The 21,008-nt window shown below is 35.2% G+C and overlaps 1 long non-coding RNA gene across 1 annotated transcript in view; it reads left to right on the forward strand.

The window, feature by feature from the left end:
* The first annotated feature begins 1,396 nt into the window (after positions 1 to 1,396).
* LOC123618933 (uncharacterized) overlaps positions 1,397 to 21,008 on the forward strand; it is a 258,692-nt gene continuing 239,080 nt past the window's right edge. The window contains exons 1-5 of the long non-coding RNA XR_012505496.1: positions 1,397 to 2,994; positions 4,312 to 4,424; positions 6,396 to 6,453; positions 12,847 to 12,900; positions 16,030 to 16,106. This is a non-coding gene — a long non-coding RNA (uncharacterized LOC123618933). The remainder of the gene's footprint in view (positions 2,995 to 4,311; positions 4,425 to 6,395; positions 6,454 to 12,846; positions 12,901 to 16,029; positions 16,107 to 21,008) is intronic.

A 21,008-nucleotide genomic window follows, 5' to 3' on the forward strand; every position in this document is an offset into this window, starting at 1 on the left:
AGATATCTATAAAATGGGAAGCAGGCCCTCACCAGACACTGAACCTGCCAGCACCTTGATCTTGAATTCTTCAGCCTCCAAACTGTGAGAACTAAATCTTTGTCGTTTATAAGCTGCACAGTCTGTGATATTCTGTTACAGCAGCTCAAACAGACCAAGATACCTCCTAAATCTAAATTTACCCACCTGGCCTCCGGAGAACTTTACTGATGAGTAGGGAATGCAAATTCACTCGTAGCCTGTGTCTTTAAAGTAATTAAGTGTGATACTGGGATTTATAAGATATATATATATATATATTTGGCCATTTCTCTTATATATTTGGTCTTTGTCAGCAGTTCCTGGTTCACACCTTCCAAAACCTTTGCAATTTCCTGAGCCATAAAAGCAATAGGAACATCTTTTGTTATAATATCTGGTCTCTTGTCCTCAGTACCTGAAAAACCCTCAGAGCCATAGAAGTCAAATGACAGTCTTGTTATTCATAACAAGCCCTTTTCTACCATAACTGGGTTTATGTTAATGAATATGACTTCTGGAAAGCATCTAAGGATGGTGACTAGTTGCTAGGGGAAACCAACCTTGAATAGAAAGTGGGAACTGTTAGTTTTACTCCTGATTTCTGAGGAGGTGAGAAGGGGCTAGAGGATGAATTAATCACCAATGACTGATGAGTTAATGAATCATATCTATGTAATAAAGCCTCCATAAAAACCCCAAAAGGGGCAAGATTCAGAAAGTTTCCAGGGTGAGGAACCAGACCTCATCCATGTGCTATCATGCTGGGCCCCAAGCTCCAAGAAGACTGAAGCTCCTTTGTTCAGGACCTCACCCCAAGTGTCTCTTCATCTGGCTGCTGATTGGTATCCTTTAATATCCTTTGTAATAAATCTGTAATCTAGTGAATAAATGGGTTCCCTGAGTTCTGTGAGCTGCTCTAGCAAATTAATCAAACTCAAGGACAGGTTCATAGGAACCTCTGATTTATAGCCAGTCAGTCAGAAGCACAGGTAACAACCCGAACTTACGATTAACATCTGAAGTGGAGGGCACTCTTATGGAACAGAGCAGTTTACCTGTAGAATCTGATGCTGTCTCTGGGTAAATAGTGTCAGAATTGAGTTGAATTCTCCAACACCCTGCTGGTGTTTGAGAAGTGCTTGTATAGGGAAGACTACACACACATACACATTGGATTTGGGTCCAGAAACCCAAAATACTAAGGGACAGATTTTAAGTAACCTGTAAGTAGAAAAATAGGCAATCAGATGAGCAAAATCACACATAGACCCTATATCTAAGAGGATACTTATACTGAAATGTGGATGGGGTCAGAGAGGGTATGAATGAGGGGTGGAGGTGGGGAGACTGGGGATGTTGGGATACATATAAAATCACTCTCAAAAACCAGTTGCACTTAGAGTGGGAAAATACTGAGAATCAGCTTGCAATCTTGTAGACTGAGCACTGGCTACTGTGAAAATGAAAGGAAGGGACTTGAAAATGAGCAGAACCCAAGGCAGGAGTTTCAGAATGACACCACTTTTGAGTAAATGACAGTGTCAAGGAGATACATCCTTGAAGGCTTGCTGGTAAATGAAGAAAAGGGAGCAAGAGGGTGAAATTGTTTCCTATAAAAACAGACTACAAAATTAGAAGTACAGCAAGCTCACTCCCATCAAAACAAGTGCAACATTATTATAATTTTTTTAGGTATTACTTCACTACATCCAAAGAAGAGAATGCCTTTGAAGTAAGAAACCTAGTTAGCCTCCTCAGACTCTCACTCTGGCTACATATAATTGTATTACTGGTACAGGAAGATAGTATTTCAAGGTGAATAGCCTATGATAGATGGCATTCATACAAAGTTACTATAAGAAGAAATCATAAATTTAGAATCATAGCATTTCATTTCAGCTGATGAAAAGTCTGCCCCCAAAAAACACCATCCTTGAGGCAGTAGAAATCCTAGCACAATCCAATCTGGATTAAATAGTTTTAAACATTGGCAAATTGAAGGAAAAAAAGTCAACTTGAATTTAAAAATTCAAAAACTTTGAAGAGGAATTGGGGCTGGCAGGTGTGAAACAAGAATTAACCAAACAGGAAAAAGGTGAGAAAAAAAGACACAATAATCTTTGAAATAACCAGATGCCTAAGGAAAGATGGATTTGCCTGATATTTAATAAAGGAACTGAAAGCAAGGCATAAAACAGCTAAGAAATAAGTGCAAAACAAAGACATAAAAAGGTAAAATTTACATACAGTGAAATGGACAAAATCTTAATGACTGTTTGATGAGTTTAGATCAATACATACACCTATATAATGCATATCTTAACGCTAGAAAGTTCTTTCATCCCCCTTCCCTGTCAATCCCTGTTCGTATCTCCCAGAAGCAACAGCTCTTATTATTTCACCATAGGTTAGTCTCTTCTAGAACTTCATAGGGTATATAATTTCTATATATAAAAGTTTCAGAGCATAAAGATGCTGTAGATATACCTATTTAATGATGCTATGTTAGGAAATATAAATATTGCTATCAGCTCCAGCATTTTCAAACATTTCCCAAAGAAAATCTGACCTAAGAAGTTACAGATGGCATAATAAATTGAAGAACAATGGAATATAGAATAAGAGAATATATGGAGTAAAAGAATGAGCAGCATCAGGTGAGGTGAATCAGAATGTTTTTTTCTTGGAAGTATCTTAAGTAGCATGTACAGAAAAAGACAAGATAGAACTGACAGAGAAAGATGAAAAGAATGATATATCCTTAAAAGGCAACTGCTTCATCTTTGCATTTTTGTGTCCCTAGAACCTAGCATAGACTGATAAACAGTGAATACTCAATTAATGTGTGTGGAAGTGAATTAAACTGAAGAACATTCCAAGTATAGAGAAGAATATGAACATAGTTGAAGATATGAGATTAAGTAAGACTTCAGGAAGTATGAAGAAGCCTTTGGCTTAATCAACTACCCTAAGGTGAGACTAGATAAATACGTGTGGCAAAGAGGAAAGAAAGGTCATGGTCAGGTGGAGGTAGGGGTTGGGAGGAGGGCTGATGTGGCAACTTCAGGTGTAAGGTTGATGGGTCTCAGGCCTTTATAATTCTGAGCATGTGGTTTACAAGAGTAATATTAATTTGCAACTACCTGCCTGATGGCCTAGTAAGAAGAGAAACAGGGAAATAAGAATAACCAGGAAGAAGTAGTCTGAGAATGGGAATATGAGGTTTCAGTTAGGGTTAGAACATGAAAAGTGGGAGGGTAGAATATTAATTATAAGAGATATTTTATAATGAAATACAGGAAAATAGTGCTTTCTGTTGCCCCTAATAGTCTTGTTTCCATAATGGACTTGTGTCTGTGCATTTTATTACATTCTTTAGCAATTCTGTTATACTGTGTACATGTGCAAAATGCAAAAACTGGAACTTTACATTGTGGACTGAAAAAGAAATGAGAATACAAAATTCTTCAAGAGACCAGCCACTGTGAAAAGTATTTTGGTTCCTTTGTCTCTACAGTTAATTAATTCTGGTCTTAAAATCTTAAGGCCTCTACGTTGTAAGACCTGTGGTAAAGTCTTTTGATGTCGTGAATAGTTAGGACTTTCTCTGGCATTATAAAATAACTTTATAGTACAGTTAATCAAGTGAGAGTAAGAGGCAATCTCTACTGAGAGCTCATTTTAATATTTAATAAGATGAATGGTGAACTCTAAAGTTGAAGGCAGTTCCCTTTGCATATATACATAGAATGTCAGTACTCCATCGAAGCAGAACTCTAGTGCTCTGTCTAAGGAGTTGCTTGACAAAGACATATTCATTTCACTTATCTATTTAAGTCCTATGTCTTAAGGTATAAGTAGTGGTCTTTGAGAAAAACGCTGAGAGAGGTAAGATGGTATTTCCCATCTTTCAGGAGTGCAGAAACCCAGGATAAAGATAGTTGCTTACACACATAAATTGAATACAAATTAGGATAGAATAAGTGCTGGCTCAAAAAGGGCTGTGACAGCATAGGGGAGCTGGGAGCCTAGTTTATCTGAGACAATGTTGTGGAGTTTGGTTGGGTCTTGAGGGATGGGTAGAATTTGAGGTCACAGAGATGTGGGGAAGAGGGTGGGTCATACAGATATGGAGTATGTATTTACATATACATTATAGATAAACACACATATATACATTTGTGTAAAGAGACACAGACATATGCAAATTACACAGATACTTTTATTTACAGGAAATTCTTTAAGCATTCCTCATTAATGCTCAAGGTAAACATTTCATTTATTTTACAGGTGGTTTAAAGCAATGCAGAAAGATATTATTTAGGTATAAACATCATATCTGAAAATCTGGACTACTAAGCCACTAAGCTCTGGTTGTTATGACAACATCTTTTGTATAGTTGGTAAGTAGTAATGATAGACTCCAAAATATCACATTGTTAGAAGGAGTCTTCATTAAGACAGAACTTGGGACCTGAGTGCCCTGTAGTCAAATCAATCATCAATTTGCAAGCGTGAAATCTTCCCAAGCAACAAACTAAAATAGCATGTTAAGAGAACATAAAAAGGCTAAAATCCAGCTGTTAAAATGTGGCATATGAGAAACAAAAATGATTATTAAAAAGGAATGGAAGCAAGAGTTGGTGGATTTAGAAACAATTTTTAACCATGTTTGTTTTTATTTAATGTCCTTGGTCATAGAAATATATATATAGAAACATATATATATAGAAACATATATTTACACAAATCTTTGAATTGTCTTCGAGGATAATTTAAGCAGGTACTTCAGTCTTTTAACCTTTTGATTTCTGTGTGTGTTTATGTTATTTATGCACACACACACATATATCTTGCAATTATCTCAAGAGAGGAACTGGAAAATTGATGAGTTTTTTATCTTATGAGTACATTGAAAGTCTCCTAGAGAAGAGAGATTATAGTCTGAAGCTTAATAAAACATTGTAATTACAATTAGGATATGGTAGATTTGCGAAAGGTAACCAAAATCACAGAAGACTGAGTTATGAATGAGAATAATTGGTGCAAACATAATAATCTGTATACACCTCAGAAGGAAAATTTCCGGAGATATTAAGTTAATATGAGAGTGTGCTTTGCTTGTTAAAGTCAGAGAAAATAAAATTTAAAAGCACAGAAGAATTTTGATATCAAATTATAGTGTACTGTACACTTAATTTTAATATTCAAAATCAACTAATGTTTATTGAGAAATAAGTACTGAATTTTGAGATCTTCACACATTATTTGTTTATGTTTTATCACAGCATAAGTAAGTATTAATATTTCTTTTTTCAACTATCATACAGGTTAACTATGCTGTTAAGGTTAACTGAGATGAAAACATTATTTAGATCTCAGTGTATTTTGTCATCTCTTAGTGCTATTGCTGGTCCTCCTTCACTCACTTGATCTTACAGCTGGCCATTGTTTCTGATTGTATGTGTGGTGCATTTAGTAGTTCCACAGAGGCTTAATCTCTTCAGGATATTTTGTTAGCAGTAGGTTGTGCAAAGGATTTACTAAAGTGCATCTAATAAAGCTATTAATGTCATTGGCCCAGGTTTTAGGTCTCAAAGCAAACAAGCATATTAATGAAGCTAAAAATATAGCTCATTGTAATCTTTTATATTACAGGGTCTTTTTATGTTTATTTCTTTTATAATTGAGAATATGAGGAAGACTGAAGACATTTTATAAATAAAAAAGTTTAGACCTATCTAGGTAGGAATATAGTAGCACTATTAAACAATTGAATTTAATCTTCAAAATAACACTAGGGCATAGGTACTTATTCATTCATTCAGCAAATATTTATTGAGCACTTAACAGGTTCAGTGCACCGTTCCAGAATCTTGGTATACATCAGTGAACAAAACAGAGTAAAATCCCTGTGTTTGTTAAGTTTACATATTAAAGGGGGAAAGAGATAATAAACATTAAGCATAATAAGCAAAATACATAGTATCTGAGAAGTTGGAGGGTATTGGTAAAAAATAGAACTGAAGCAGAGAGTTAGTGGGTAGGGTGGAGAGAAGTAAGAGGTAATTTTAAATAAAATGCTCAATGTATACCTTATTAAGAAGTTAATATTTAAGCAAAAACTTGAGATAGCTGGGGTATGCATGTTCCTAAGGCAGGAATTTGTCTTTTGGGTTCAAGAAATAGTAGAAAGCTCAAAGTGACCAGAGCACAGCAGTGAGAGAACCTACTTAGAAAGAGGTCACGGGAGCCAGAGCGGATAGAGTCTTGTAAGCCTTTGTAAGAACGATGGCTTTTACTCTGAATGAGAAGGGGAGTCAATGGAAGCTTTAGAGGAGAGGAGTGACACTATATGACTTTATTTTTCAAAGGTTTACTGTGGCTGCAGCATTGAGAACAGAAAGAATGGAGCAAGACTGGAAACAAGAGGTAAAGGAGAAGCACGTTGTAATGTTCAGTTGAAGGATAATGATGGGGACTTGGAGCAACATGGATATATTTTGAAAATAGAGCCAATAGGATTTTTTGACAGGAATTTCCTAGCAAATTATCTGATCAGGGGTGAGAGAAAGAGAGAAGATGCTTTTTACATAATATTAAGAGACTGTTTCTAAGAGAGTGCCCAAGTGTGTCCAAGGCCATGTACCTATTAAGTGGCATACGGACTTTTAAGTTCAGGTCCAGCTCATGCCGCAGCATAGGTTAGGGAAGGCGGTGGAGGGATACCATAGAATCATTCATTCCTTCCCCTCTAAAATAAGTATTTCTTATGTAAATAAGTTACCTTTTTTGTGCCTCTACACCCTACAACTTTCATGCATTTTTCTATGTTTTTTTTCTTCTGAATTTTTTAAGTTTGCCTTCTATTCAGTTTTCAGTATATCGGTTAGCATTTGAATCTTTCCAAGGCTAAGATAAATACTCTTATTTTGAGCCAAACCTATCCTGATAACATAATTATTAGTAAAAATAAGTTAAGGCATTGAAAGAGGCTCTGTCAAAAGACTTACAAGGAAGAAAGCTTCTTATTTACTTTCAGATTTTGATATGGAAATTAGTATGTGCTTATCATCCACAAGCATATTGTTTATATGTCAGTTAAATTCACAATACCTACAAATACTTTAATTATATACTATTAAGAGCTGGAAAATTAGGCATGCTAAAGATATTCATTCCCAGATGTCAAACTAAATTACAGGTAAGGAAAAAACAAACATCATTTGAAATGCTGTAATAATATGCACAATTGATATAACAAATACAGTCACTATTTATTTACCTCAATTTTTTGAGGATATGGATTTCATGGGAAGGAAACATTATTTTTATTATTTTCATTCTTTTCACCAACAAGTCTAATCTCAAGGCTTTAAAGAGGGACCCCTGTGGCTCTGTGTTGACAAGCTAAATTCAAGAAGAAAAGACAAAAGCTATGGATAAAGTTCAAGTTATTTTTTGTTGTGTTCTGCTAGGCTTTCTGTTTACAAAAAGAGAAATCCTTGGCACAGGATACACCAAAGATTTACTTACATTCATAAAACTCTGTTTCCTCAAGAGAATCTCAGAAACCTGGATTAGAATTTACATTTTAAAAGATTTTACAGCTGGTATTTAGATCTCCTTTTAATTTCACTTAATGAAGTAATAATACAACCTCAGTTTGAGAGCTTTACTTTATCTTTTAAAGGAAAACAAAAGGAACTTTTTCTTGGTCCTTTAGATACCAAGTCCAATTTAGAGTCAGTTTGAATGACAGTTGCTGGAGGTCATCACTGGAGAAAAGTATGGTGAAGGTGACAGCAGAAGCCAAGACTGGGGAGATGTTTGTCCCCCTAGGGCACATTCTAAGCCAGATCCATGTGGTTAAGTTACTTTATCATATTAAGATCGTGTCAGACTTCAAGGAGTCATAATCCCCAGGCTCTTCCAGAGACTGTGGCTTTTTCAGAATTTATTCCAAGGAAATTCCTTTTCTTCACTAGATACTTACTACTGCTTTGAGCCCCCTTCACATTTGAACCTATCAGACACTTGTTAGAAATATTTGAATTGATACATAGACACTTTCAGATAAAAAGTCCTCCAAAATCATTGTCATGTTTTTGGATGAATACAATACCAAATCCTTGGCCTGACAAAACATATATGCAGGCTACCCTTTCAAGTTCATCTTTTCTATTTTCATTTACATATATGCCTTTTTAGCCAGATTAGTCTGGCCCTTAATCCTTTTATTATTCAGGGGAGGCTAAACCATCATAAATGTGGGGAAGTAAAACTTTCCTGGCTTTCTTAATGCTCCTTCTCTTGTAGCCTCTTGGGCCAAAGAAATTTATATGCTATAAAATTAAAGAATGTTTTCACTTCTCTTAGAACATAAAAAGCGTCTTCACATACCATGAATATTAATTAATTTCTCTGATTTAAAAGGATAAAACTTCTCTTATCTTCCAAGAAGACTAGTGAGTTAGAGCCTGAACTGGGTCTCTAGGTTAAGTCCTGAGGGACCTGGAAGACTGAGGGCTATTTCAGTAGGGCTTTGCATGTCAAAAAGGTATAAAGCTCTAGAACTAGAAGAGCCATCTAGGTAGATGGGTTTTAAAAGCTGAGACATATGGGAGCTATCTGGCTCCTGGAGAGATTTTATCTACATAAGGGGAGGAGGACAGCTGCCTTCTTTATATAACTCATTTTTCCTCATCTCTCGTATGAGCATTTGACCACTCACATAGGACAACTGGCATGGCTTTTATTGTTCCACTCTAAGGTAAGGACTAGGGCAAGTGGGGCCCAATGCATTTATTATTTACTGTGAAAAATTTACTGAGAAATCTGTCTCTGACCCAGAACACCTTGTGTATGGATACAATTAATAAAAGGGATACAATTAATAAAAGGGAACAAAGGGATACAATTAAGAAAAGGATACAAGTAATAAAAGGGAACATTGAAAATGTAATAATAATGAAATAAAGTAATCCCCAAATCAAATAGTCTAACAAAACAAAAGATTTCTTCCTTATGATGATTATTCATCAAGTTGGGCTGGAGACGTCTGATCCTTGTTCAGTGACCCAAGATGACAAAAGTTCTGCCCTATTTTGGTACAATCACTGCAGTAACATTCTAGGGCTTGCTCTGGCAGGGGAGAAGCAGGGGAAGTGGTGTGGAGGACGTAAGCTTCTAGACTTCTACCAAAGGAGTTATATCACTTCTGCTCAAACATCATTGGCCAGAACTGTTACATGGCCCTGCTTAACTACAAGGAGTTTGAGGAATGTTGGGGAGGGTATGAAATAGTAATGCATTGTAAATATCTACACTGTATTTTGGTTTTTCTTCTGATCACTCCACAGACTCTTGGCAAAGAGGTAGAGTAGTATCTAAGCAAAGACTAATCCAAGAGCTTTAATTCTCCCCTTGATGCAACTCTCCAGCCTTTCTACCATCAACACCTTAACACATGACAAACTTTTCACTTCCTATCAAGACCTGCTCACACATTTGGAAAACAGACAATTGCCAAAGTCACTTCTGAAGGATTGCCATTGAATCCTAATGCTAGAAAAGTGTTAAGGACCATGAATTTCAAGGATGGCTTAATTTTTGTTTTTATTATATTTCTCTATCATGTTGCTGCTCATTTTCTTTTTCTCAACTGATCAATACTAGCTTTGTTATATGTGTGTTTCTGTTTAAAAATAATCTTATTTAATATACAAAACTGGTTTATTAACATTGAACTCATGACCAACAACACTATAACTCATGCACTCAAAGCTTACCTAACACATGTATTTTCTCCTGTAAGGTATAGCACAGCCTTCCTGTGCTCAGGAACACTGGACAGCACTTCAGCATCAAGCATGGGGCCTATGTTAAACAAAATTACCAACAAAAACACAAAAATGCCAAAAATATGGCACTAAGTAGATCCCTCCAAAGGACCCTTTTTATAGTTTGATATTTGAAACAAGTAGGCAGATATCACCTTGCTTCTCAGCTGGGAATCCTACAATTAAAAAATTTTGACACTTTATGCGTATCCGTAACGATGTGAAAGCGCTATGAACATTGATTTGGGGTTACAAATAAATTTTTGAGAGTAGGCAAAATTTAAAGTACAGAATCCATGAATAATGAGAATTGACTGTGTTTGCAAAAGCACTGAAAGTGAAATAAGCACCACATTTCTGGGCATAGGCAACCATGCTTTGACCTTTCACTGGAGTTATTTAAGCAGAAACTGGACAACCTTGGTGAGACGTTTGTGAAATGAATCAAAACGCAGGAGAAGTTTGTGGGCTAGATGATTTTTAAAGTCCCTGCAAATACTGAGATTTTATGACTTTGTTTTGTACAGATTGTCATACCTAAAATGTCATACCAGGATATCAAACCTAAAGGATGCCTTTGACCTCAGATTTTTTTTAAGAAAATATTTTCAATAATTAGCTGAATTTTTAATTTGTCTATAATTATAACTTTTCTTCATGCAATGAATACCTCCTTCTGGCAATATCTTAGATGTTGTTTTGATCTTTAAAAAAAGTGTTCTAGGATAATGGGGAGATCTATACACATACACACAAATCCCCACAGGTTATACACTAATGCACTTAGATGATGTTCAGATTAAATAAATATGTTCTTTCCAATTAGTTTTCTTGGAGAATTGAACTAAGTGTCTTTTGTAGTATTGCTGTCATGCCCTAAAACCTTTTTTCTCTTTGGATTATTTCAGGAGAGTTTCTAAATCACAAAGAAAATGGGTCTCCCTACTTTTATTACCTTCCTTTGAACTCAAAATGGTGCTATTCAGTTTTTTTTTTTATCAGAGTTATATAGCACTTAGCTCTTACATGAATTCCTAATCTAGAATTTAAATCTCCTACTCATGTTGAAGATTTGCCTCACATACAAGCTATTAAAAAACACAATTCTGGGTATGGACATATACAGTGTGTTCAGTGACAGCAAACATTATGTCTTTGTGTCTACCATTTCATCCTCACCACCTTAAATACTGCTTACGACAGATCAGTATCTGTTGAACAAACAAAAAAGAAAGAAAGAAAGAAAGAAAAAACACAATGTGTAATTAAGATGGATATAATAAGATGTAGAAAGCTGTCACATGAGGCCATTTTTCATCAAACAGAGGGAAATCTTTCCTCCATGACAGTGGTAGTTTCTTTCTTGCCATTTTTAAACTATTCTTATTATTGTCCTAAATATTACTGTGCAGGAAAAAAACCTGAGTGTGGGTCTTAGTCAGACTTTTCATGTGTCATATCATATTATCAGAAGTTCAGCACATCAGTACATAATCCATGCCACATTCTTACAATATGACATTGACCCTCCTTCATCAAATAGTACCATCTATGTTCCTTTCCCCTTGAACCTGAGCAGAAATTTTTAACTGACTCCATCAATAAATGCAGTAGAAGGCAAGGTCATAAAAGGTGATAAAGATTCTGTCTGGCTCTTTCTTGGGACAAACACCTTAGGATTTTGACATAATATGTAAGAAATCTACCACCCTGAAGCTGCCATGCTGAAGAAATCATGTGGACAGAATACACAGAGATAGAGAAAAATGCCCAAGGCCCCAGCTGTTTTAGTGCCCAGCTGTTTGGGTCTCTCCAGATCAAATGTATGACATGTGAGTCAATAAAGCTGGGAGATGACCCAGCCACAGGTATCTGACTGCAACCTCATGAGGGGCTTTAAGCCAGCTGCACAGTTGAGCTTCTTACGAAGTCTTGACCCACAAATATCATGAGATAAATTATTTTTGTTTTTTTAAGCCTCTAAATTTGGGGGTAATTTTGTATACACAGATCATTGTGATTGAAACAGCTTGGAAGAGCAAAAAGAACAACCTTCAAAGCTCTAAGAGCTGGGGCACCATGTGAGATCCTGTAGATTTTACTGATTGAAAGTCCCTATCCCTTACTATTGTTGATTCTTTGAAAATTCAGGGTTTTGCACTCAATTTTCAAATGGTGTCTCTTAGGCACTATCTTATAATTTGAGTACTATAAAGTACATAAGTGACTTGTCTGTATTTTAATGTGTGTTTGTGTGTGTGATTGTATACATGGAACAAATTTCAAACAAGTATCTTTCTAAGAGTATAAATTGGGAGGTACAGAAATACATAATATCCATGAGTTATAATAAAAAGTTTTATGCCTAGATTGAAATCAGAGTTGTCTCTTTAATTTATCAAGTATTTCAAAGAAGTCCATTTCTGCTTCTTTGCAAGTAGAATGCACTTTGGTGGAAAAATTGGCTTTTGATTTAAAAAAAAAGTTCAAATTAATAGTTATTTCTGTTCTTCATCAAATGGATACATTTTGTGTTCTATTCAAGGCTTCTCAGCCCACATACTCCATCAACATTCTTTTTTATTTTTTAAAGTTGTTTCAGATGGGTTATTATCTGAGTGGGTTGGCAGAGATTCAATTTAATATATTTCTTAACTCCAAAAATAATTTCTTTTCAGACTAAAAGAATGCACTGTTTTTGTTACTTTTAAGTTTGTTATTTCAAGATATGCCTTTTAAATCCATATTTCACAAAGTGTGTATTTTTACTAATAATTGTCTCCAGCAAATTCTATCACTAATTTCTTTCTGACCCTGACAGGAAAAACAAATAAACAAAAAGACTAAGGGATGAAAGATTGAGAGTTTAATGAAACAATGTTTGCCACCAAGCAGGGAATTTAATTCACTACTGATTCTGGGTTCTGAGTTTCAGAGAGACATACTTGTCTCTTAAAGTCAAACTATCTCTGTTTCATTTTAGGAAAACAATGTCTCCAAGAGTTGCAGACTAGATGCCAGTGTCTGGATCAATTAGGTAAATACTGGGTTGATGAGAGGGTGGCTTCTGCTTCAAAAGTGTATTACTCACCTAAGGACCATGGTGCCCATCTGCCTCTGCTGATGTGTGAGGCGGCCATTTCAGGATTCTGACTCTAGTCAGAGCTGCACTACTGTCAGCAGGTGAAGCGCCAGGTAGTGGTTGATTAGCTGTGTTAGATGTTGGTTATTCTGTTGCAAAAGAGAAGCAATATGTGGTTCAACGTATTTTCCTGTTATTGTTCACATGACAACCATCCTTGGATCTAACATTGCAGCAACTGACTATTGGTAAAGCCTTTTGTCATTACCATATATTTCCGTCTGCTGGCCGCTCTTAAGAGTGTTAAATCCTGTGGGATGAGCCAATAATGAAATATGTCAGTCATCACGAGGGTAAAAAATTGGAAATAGTCAAAGCTGGGTCTGATACTATGACAGAGTAGAGCTGCATCAAAAGAGAACTTAACTCAATAAAAAAAAAAATCTAGTAAATGCCTTTGTGAAGAGAAGTGAGGAGAATTGCTTCATTTAACTCCTTGCTATCTACCAAGAAATTACCTTAGCTCCTCTTCAAACTAGACATTGGCCTGACTGCCAGACCTACTGTGATCAATCTTTTCTTGACTTTTTCAGGAAAAAATAATTTAGTTATTAGCTCCTGAGCTTTCAAAACCTAGCTTCTGGATATTTAAGAGCAATTTAAGAGATTCTTCAAAAAGATTTGTTATTATTCTAAGAGTAACTTTCCTGTTACCTGTTGAAGTAACATCTATACAAGAGGTAACTTCCAGTTTTCACTTCTGCAGTGCCATTTTGAGAGTACGTTCCTTGCTATGAATTCTCAAAAACTTGTCTGTTTTACCTTTCAAGAAAATGCTTCCATATTAATTAGTGTTCAGTGGTAATCTTAATTGGGTTTCCCTGTAGAAAATTGCAAGAAAATCTTAGACATTTGTATATGTAGAGAGATGCAGAAGGGCCTGTAAGAATAATGAAAAAAAAAATCAAAAAGCATATCAATTAGAGCCTGGGAAAATAAGAGTTATCAAAAAGAAGATTTAGAAAATGTATCCAGAAAGGTCAAGAGGGAAAGAGAGCTAAGAATTGGTGGTCTGTAACTGGGACCAGTAATATTTCTGTCCATTTCATCCCACTTTCCTTCCACTTAGATCTGAAAGGATCTGCTAATCAGGGTTAAACCTGGAGTTAACTTTGGATAACAAAGTAGACTCAGAGAAATGGTTTAGGTAGCTAAGGAAAATGAAATGACAGACCAGTGTTGTACAGAATAATGTGGCAGATTTCTCAAAATGAGAATTTAGTATTTAAAAATAAGAAACATTTGGAAAAAATCAGTGTGCAGTGTGTATAAATTAAAGGTAAGCATCTTTTTTATGTGAACTGCCTCATTCTATTATTTACCTTTCTTTTTATTGGGACATACATTATTATGTACTTACTTATTGATTTATAAGGACTTTTTTTCTATTAAGGAATAAACCTTTTGTCTCTCATACAATTTATGTAAAGCAGACTGAAGTGTTTGTCTTAGAATCCTAATGAGAAGGAGGAACTAATGGTGAAACACTACATTCTATTACAAAAGAGAAAGAACTCGTTATTGACAACAGAACCCCACATTTCCAGTTTCTACACTCTTGTTTTCTTCAGTTAAGAATAGACTTTAAACCAAGCTTTCCTCTGCAACTTTGTTATCTTTGGAATTAAAACAATTAATTAAATGGATTTAAAATTAAAGAAAACTTTGTCCTTAATTGGAAATCAATTGGCTTTAGATAGATCAGAAACTAAATGGTAATGGGACACAATCAAATAAATTTAGGTGATAAAACTTGTGCCTTCCCTTTCAATCTGATAAAGAACAACATTAGGTGAAGATATGCCTGGAAAATACTGCATGGTTATAAAGCACAACAATGAAGCCTTAAATTAAGCTACAACTAAAACCATGTATTTTCAGAGGCACACTTCATAGCTTCTCTCCCCATCTGTATCACTTCATTAAATTGGCACAAAGAACTTCAAAATACCATGGCAAGTAATTTAATAAGAATTACTCGGTGTACCTGATCCAATTTTTCTGCAGCTAGATAATAAAAAGGTGAATGTGAGAGCATTCAAGATTTTATCCAGTCTCATGATTTTAAGTACCATCTATAAGCTGAGGTCTCCCAAATCTCCATTTCAACCTTGACATCTCCACTGAAATCCAGCCACAAATACAACTGAATTTTTGCAAATTACAGTCAAGCCTATATATTCAGTTGTCTCTATAGATAAAACCGTGGATTGATCAGATCAATAGCTAGGCATCTTAGGTCTGTTTTTCCCTCACACCCCACCTCCACTCCATTAGCAGATCTTGCCTTTGCTCTCTCCTGAACATATTTTTAAGTCTGATTGTTTCTCACCGTGGTCTCACTGCTGAAGCCCTCGTCCTTATCATTATCCTCACCCTTTTGCCTTTCCCGCTCGATTCTTCCTTCTCTATAGTCTGTTCCCCACATACAACATAGGTAGTTGTCTTAAAGCTTAAATTGGATCGTACCACTTTTCAGCATTAATAGTCTTCCCCATCAGTATTCTTAAACTCAAACCCAAGCTCTATACCATTGACTCACCTCCCCACTGTCATTTCCTGTCACTACCAAGCCCACATAGTGGCCTTTCTCCTGCTTTGAGGCCTTTGTATTTTATGTTCTCTCTGACTAGCACACTCCCACATTGTCACATGCCTAGTTTCAGCTTAAATGTCACCTCCTCACTCCTAGTCACTCTTTTGGCTTTGTTATCTACACAGCGCTTACCAGTATCTGAAATTATATTACTAATTTACAAGTTCATTGTCTGTTTCTGCCTAAGAGAAAGAAAGCAGTGGAAGCCCATAATGATCAGATAGTTCAAATTCCTTGTACTGTATAAGAAGAAACTGAGGCCCACAGAGCTGGGTGTTCTGCCAGCATACGCCTGACTAGGTAGAGGGAAGCCTGAAAGAAAAAGGAATTCTTCTAAGACAGCAATAGAGCAGAATTTTTCCTGTTCTATTCCCCTAGAATTTACTTCACCAGTGTTTATTTAATTCAATTCTCCCTCCTTTTCCAAGATATCCATTGGAGGAGAGAGAGTTCAGCCTTCTCACCACAGACCTTCAGGTTTACCTACCACAGCTCTGTAACAGAGGTAGGTATTTCTTAAGCACTTGATAGAAGAGTTACATAACTGTCCACTCCTAGAGCCATTGTGAAAGCTGAGGTGCTTTATCCAGTAACTTTGTTTATTTGGTAGCACCAGACATAGAGATTTTTACAGAATTTGTAGGGTTTCCTACTACCCTGACTCCATCACATGGAGTAGAGAATAAAGGGACACCCTGAATTAGAGCTTGCTATAGTTTTAATTATTTAATAAGTCATTGTAACCTGAATTTAAAAAGATTGTGATATGTTGTGTATCCTTATCACTACTATTCAAAAACAGTTTTAGTGTGGACTTCTGCTTTTGAAAATCTAAAAGTATAAACTACTTATTTACTTTATGAAACACAGTAGACAGAATACCAGTTGGTCTCTGCTGAAGGATCTGGGAGTGCCCTAGGTCTGTCATTATAAACATGGGTCCTCATGTGCTGCAGGACAACATAAAACAAAGAAATAGTAAACAGAGATGTCAGAGATTTGGCTTTGTATATACTTACTACTTTGAATTTATTTGTAGGAATTCAGTTGCTGAAATTAACTTGTTTTGTTAGGAACTCGGTGTTTCTCCTTAGAGGGTCTAAAAACAAATCTGGATATTTGAGGACTTTGATCAGCTGATTTAAAAATAGTGAATCCTTTATTATTATTGGAGGAATTTTGAAAACAAATACTGTAGTTTATGTAAATCATTCTTTAGCAGAAGTGTATTAGTCAAAGCATATCAGCACTGTATTAACTTCTGTGTGATGTGCATAAAGGAAGTAGAAAGCATGGCTCCTGTCTTTTAAGTCTCGTGGTCCACTTTGCCATACATTTTGACTTTAAAGCCCTTCTCTGGGCCAGTAATACCTGGGTAACACCTGGCTGGTGTCAGCACAGTAGCCATATTAACATGACTGTTTTGGTAAACATTGAAGGGTATGACTGATTTTCCAGACTTACGAGAAAGATCTTTTAAAGTTAATTGAACACATAGTTACGACCCTTTGCAGTGTGCAAAACACTGCTATGTTTTGTGAGTGAGGAATAAAAAATTTTGAATAGATTAAAAAACTTGGCTTCTCTCCTAAATGGAGATCCAGTAAGTATACAAATCGTCACAATATATATTCCCATGTGATAATTATTCTATAAGAGATATGTATTGAAAAAGTGTTTTACATATTCATAAAAGAGGGAAGCTGCAATATGATGAAGTCATGAGTAAGACAGTCTCTTAGAAGGCTCTGGCATTTGTGTAATGTCTTGAGGGCTGAAGGTATTTTTATGGACAACAATGGGAAAAGGGTCGTGAAAAGGGGACATACCATATAGAGAAACATAATTAAAGGAATAGGCAGGAAATCCTGGATTTTATTTGAGAAGTGGGAAATAACTCACTTTGGCTGGAGATGAGGGCCTGTGTTATGGAAAATTCAGACAAAGGTCACAAATGCCGAACAAAATTGTTTCTATTTAATCCTCTGTAGTGGGAGCTACTGAGTTTTGTGAGTGGAAACGTGATATACTTTGAGCTGTGCGTTAGCAAGATTAATCTGTAGCAGGAGACAAAATTGGAGTAGTGAAAAACCAAGGACCAGTTAAGAGGCTATTATGATAGTTCAGCTGAGAAGTAATGAGAACAGGGACCATGGGAATGGAACAGAGGAGACCAATTCAAGAGATTAGGGAAGTCAAACCAATAGGATTTAGTGATTAATTGCAGGTGGATGGCAAAACAGATCAAGGAGATAAGGGCGATAACAAGGTTTTAAGCTTGAGAGACTGAGAAAATTGTATCATTGGCAGAAATAATAAATTCTACAGGTTATAGTGAAACTGTTTTGATATTCTATTGGGAACTTGGCTTTAGACATGTTTGAGTTATTGTGCAACTGGAAATGGAGGCCCAGATACAGGAAAAAGTTCAGAACTGGTGATACAGTTTGTGTGTGTGTGTATATGTGTCAGTGTGTGTATGTGTGTGATACAAGTTTAAGTAACTTTGTTGATATTGTAAGTCAGTGAACTCACTGAAGAAGAAACAATGAATATTATCCTTGTTAGCAAGAGATGAAGAGGAGGAATTCAAGAAACAAAGAGGCATTGTCAGAATAATTGGAAGAGAATCAGCAGACAGCATCTCTAAATCAAGAGCATTTTTTTTTCTTTAAAAAATATTTGTGGCATCACAAGATTTTTTTAGATTATGCTTTAGACTTTCTTTAATTTCAGAAAGGATTTTTTAAATATATTTATCCTCATCCTAGTAATAGTATAAATAATGAAAATAACAAGATCATAACTCAAAGTCATAAATCTTAAAATACTCCTTTTCTATAGAGAAAACTTGAATATGTGTTTTTAAGAGCAACCTCGATAAACTATTAAATTTTGCATTCATCCACTCAACAAGTATTTTTTAAGCATGGAGAACACAAAATATGAAATTGTTCCTAACCGAAGAAATAGGACTAGAGGCTACCAATAGGAGAAATAAAAATTATGCCCCTAATTCTTTGGCCCACAGATGTTTGTGTTTTATTAGCAAGGGAAGTGAGTAAATAATTTAAAGCCATTCAACTTTACATGTGATGGTGAACACACATTCCTAATGTGAGTTCTTAATTCATAGTAGTAACTATTGCTGCAAATAACCAGACTGGATTTTCCTTTTCGTTCTCTTTTCCTTTGATATAATCACTGTCAGCTATTCATTTCTTGAAATTATCTCATCCATTAATTCAGTATTGATTTAATAAATATCAAGAGCTTACGATGTGCTAAGCATCTAAGTCTTGAAAACCCAGCATCGAACAAAATAGACAAAAATCCCTGTCTTCATGTGATATTCTAGTGGGAGTTTACATTAATGAAAGTTAACCAATATTTTAACAAATTTTTGTTCAAATGTCTAATATTGCATTATGTCATTGTACTCTCATATAATTTGCTAATGTTACACATCTATGTACTTGTTTCCCAGATGGTTATTCTTTTTGACAGTGTGGTTCTATGCTGCACGGAACCGAATCAACTGGTTGGTGTTAGTGTTTTCCAGCAAAGGACAGCAGAAAATCTGCTTGTCTCTTTCTAGTCTCCTACTGCAAAATTATTGCCATTATTTTGAATAACAGTCTTGTTTTTTGACAAGGTAAAAAAAAGTATTTGGGGAAATAAGTGTTATACATTGATCATATTAACAAAGATATATAGAAGAAATCTAACTAATAAATAGATAAGGAATATTAGAATTAGAAACTCTCCATTTTGCAAAACTTACTGTAATAACTGATCTAGATAGCCATCATAATGGCTGCTAAAATCGTTAGGTAAATGGTCAATGGCAATTTTATAATGGATAAAACTGAAGCTCTTGGTCAATCTTAATATCACTAAAAGTAGGAAAATCAGATATTATGCATTTCCTAATGTGAAACAATAAGAAGCACATAGAACCACTTACGTGTTTTGCAAATTAAATAAAATGAACTGAAACCTGAATCCCTGAATCTAATCAAGCTTATGGATATAACCACTATATATAGAAAATATGTCTGGACAAATATGCTAAATTGATCCAAAAAATATCAATCAGTCAAATATATAATGGAAGAAATCCTATAGGACAAATGGCCAAGTTTAAAAGAAATGAGAGGAGGGTAAAAAGAGATTTGTGGAAGAGAGAAGGTGTTACGGATTAAAAGAAATTTAAAACAGAAATCATTTGGTTATGATGTGTGCGATTTGTTTGGATTTAGATTCAAGTAAATAAACTATAAAAAGACATTTTTGAGACACCCGGGAAGATTTGAACATGGACTAGTTATTGGCTGATATAAAATAATTATTATTTTGTTAGGTATGATAATGGTACCATGATTATATTTTTAAAAATTCTTCTCTGTTAGACATATTATGAAAGAAATTATATATCTAGAATTTTATTTAAAATATTCTAGCAGTAAAAGGAAAGAAAAATAACAAGAGGTGAGAAATAGATGAAAGATTTCTAAAATCTGCAATTATGAAGCAGGGGGCTTCATTCTTATACTTTACTTTTAAAATTTTCCATTATAAAAAGAGAGTTGTACATATATTTTATAATAAAAATATTATTTTAATTTTTATAATCGTTTTCTCATATTGATGCTATGAAGTCCCCATTGGTGTGACACTTGGGTACAGGAACACCATGTCAGGACTTCAGAAAGTCTGTCCTTTTCATTCTCATGACTGGCAGCTAAGGAGAAAAGAGACAAAAAGACTTCAAAGTGGCAGAGGATATGATAAGCTAGATTTGAAAGAAACTGAAGAGATGGAATATCCTAAGCCATGTCCATTTTAAATGATATTCAAAATTTCTGAAAACTGCCTCCTCCTTTTTCCCTCTTGATTATCAGTTTTATACTTAACTACCTTGCAGTCAGTTTGGTGCTGTCTTAGACCCTCTAAATCATCTTTACAATGCCAGTACACTATCAGTCAAATGAGGTGACCTTTCCCAGAACAAAATCTTCCTGCATATGACTCAGCAAATGTTGACAAAAGTATATGAGAATGAGAGTGATAATGAGACTTCTTATATTGAGGCACTGGGTAATAGGGATTCTTCTATAAACTAATAACCATAGTTGACATTATTTGTGCATTTGTACAAATGCCAACACAGCCTAACAACTGTCCTGTCAGACAAAAAAGATACAATTCATTTGATATAATTAGTGCTCCTTCCATTCCTGAAAAGGTCACTTGCCCTTTAACCTGATCTGCATGATTAACAACCAGCAGATAGCAATACTAGAAATTAAGATCTATTGTTCAGAAAGTACTGACAGGGAAGATACTATTTGTCTCATCTCTAGACAAATTGTTTCAGAATGTAAAAGCCCCAACTATTTACCAC

The sequence above is a fragment of the Camelus bactrianus genome, chromosome 3 (assembly GCF_048773025.1).
Source record: "Camelus bactrianus isolate YW-2024 breed Bactrian camel chromosome 3, ASM4877302v1, whole genome shotgun sequence".
NCBI lineage: Eukaryota > Metazoa > Chordata > Mammalia > Artiodactyla > Camelidae > Camelus > Camelus bactrianus.